Source organism: Marmota flaviventris, chromosome 1 (genome assembly GCF_047511675.1).
Source record: "Marmota flaviventris isolate mMarFla1 chromosome 1, mMarFla1.hap1, whole genome shotgun sequence".
Lineage (NCBI taxonomy): Eukaryota > Metazoa > Chordata > Mammalia > Rodentia > Sciuridae > Marmota > Marmota flaviventris.
Window position 1 is genome coordinate 107280346 of NC_092498.1, and position 2377 is coordinate 107282722.

Here is a 2377-nt window from a genome sequence, read left to right on the forward strand (position 1 = left end):
TTATAAAGGGTTAGAAAAAAAAAAAAAAACAGAAAGCATTTTGGGAAGGAGTCTGGGGAGCATGCATTCTGTTGCACTTTGCAAAAGCATGGCTGTAAGGGTGTGCAAAGATGAACCACTTCCCGTGTTTCCTGTTTTGCTTTATTTAACTTGAAGGGAAAAGCAAAAATTGCCAAGTATATACTTGGGACTACTAGAAAGTAGAAACAAAGACAAAAAAAGACAAAGTTGGGAAACAAAGACAAGATGAAGAAAAGGTGGAACTTAGCAGAAAGCCTGGGTCTCCTTGACCTTCGAAGTCAGCAGCTGGTCCTGGAAGCCCTGAGAGCCAGTCACGGGTGGAGCATATACTTTTCACTGTGTTCTAGACCTTTGTTAACTGGATTCCCAAGAGTTCCTCAATCCTTTCCTAAACGTGAAGTGAAACACTCAACAGGAAATTTCTGGACACAGCCAGCCCAGAAGTTCCCTTTATCCAGTGCCTCTCCCCAGTCACATTTCCTCTCAGGAGAAGCTATCACTGTCCTGTGCCCTCTGAAGACCCTGTGACCGTTTGGGTAAGAGCTGGGGGATTGCCCAAGGGTCCCCATTTAAAATTCCCCTGTCCCCTCTGTGCGGAAGCTGGGGGCTGTGGTGGTCCTGGTCTGCTTTGGCTTCTGGAATACCACGCCATGGGCTTGCTTGTCAGCTTCACCTTCAAAGTGTCTGTGAGGGTGGCCATTTCTGATTCAGATGCATCCAATCCTGGCAAAATGAGGATGTTTGATCAGGACTGTTTAAGTCCCTGGACAGAAGTCCATTCCACACATGGGGAGAACAAGTACCAACATAAAAACCAAACTAAAGCATTCTTGCCCTTCCTGAAACACCCCCTCTCTCTGTTACTTGGCTCAATTGTTTGAAATCTTAAATATGATTCAATCCGGGAACATACTCACAGTTAGGGTCTTTATTTTTAAGCTGCAAAGAAGAAAAAGGAAGTGAGGATGCAGGCAATATAAAAGTGTAACTACATGGTGTAGATATGAAAAAGCCAAGTGATATGTATTGAACAGAGATGTTGTATCAGATACGGTTACCCACATCATTCTATTTATCTTTTACAGCCATTCTGTGAAGTAGAAGATTCCTGTTCAGACTTTACCGATGAGGAAATTGAGACTTACTTTGTTTAAGTGTCCAAACAGATACAACTACCATTATGAGATATAAGTTATAATTTCAGGGACCTCATTGTGGGCTAGGTGCAGTTCTAAGCATCTCACATATATGGACTCAACACACACATAAATGCATAGAGTTCTATTTCCATTTCATTTATCATTTGGTGAAATTAAGTAACATGCTCAGAGTCTTACAGTTAACAAGGGGTTGAGCTAGGATTTGAACCCAAGACAATTGACACCAACATCATTATTGTTGTTTGCTATTCTGTGTTTGTGAAAATCATGCCCTCTTCCAAGGTTAGATCTCCACTTTACCAAAGTCCACTTTTAGCCATTGATATTGTTCCGTTTAGTTACTATTATAATCAAAATTCCACAATGGAGTTAATCATTCCATCTGTCAGCCAGTCACTTATTCACAAACATGATACCTGCCTCATGCTGCACTAAGCACTAAAGATGCTAGAAGCATTAGGGATACTAGATAAAAATCATCATCTATGATAATGTGCCCTCATCCATATCTATAAAAAATGTAGATATCTGTGAACATACATGAAAACATCCAAACTCTCAAATCACTTTAATCTTTATTGTAAACATGATATTGTGGAATCATTCACGTCCTGGTTGTTTCCCAGCCTCCATGCTGCAGGCCTCCCCCACCCCAGACCGCACAAGCACAAGCCTGCGCTTCCTCTTTCCACCCGCCGGGCTCTTCCCAGTGTGGGCTCCTCACTTCTGCTCCCAAGGAAATGCATATGGCTCATGCAGTTCAAGTTAACCATCACATTGCTGGATTTAGTCCTGAGTCAAATCTGTAATAATGAAATTGCCTAATTGCCTGAAAAGCTCAATTACACATTCTAAATCTGCATAGTTTTCAGAGAGAGAGAGAGAGAGAGAGAGAGAGAGAGAGAGAGAGAGAGACAGCATTTTCTGACCTGCATCCACTCATCCCCGCAGATCTCATTCCCACAGCTGACTGGAGGGAGGCATGATGGTGGAGATGCTTCTGCTCTGGTTGGGATCTACTCTGATGGAGTGGGGAGAGGAGGAATTAGACACTTTGTGTGGCCATCACTTGACACTGAAGACATTTAAACACAGAAAGCACCCCAAAGGAGTGCCAAAGTCATCACTGTGACTTAATAACTTACCAGAAGAAATGGTGGGCTGGAGAAAGGATTATGAGTTAAGGTCCAAGCTTG

At 42.5% G+C, this 2377-nt stretch overlaps 1 long non-coding RNA gene across 1 annotated transcript; it reads right to left on the minus strand.

Annotated features, from left to right (window-relative positions):
• Positions 1 to 492: 492 nt before the first annotated feature.
• LOC139704744 (uncharacterized) lies at positions 493 to 2177 on the minus strand. The gene is made up of 3 exons (XR_011706719.1): positions 2111 to 2177; positions 939 to 960; positions 493 to 744 (listed from the first exon to the last, which is right to left on the minus strand). It is a non-coding gene; the product is annotated as an uncharacterized lncRNA (long non-coding RNA).
• Between the last annotated feature and the right edge of the window lie 200 nt (positions 2178 to 2377).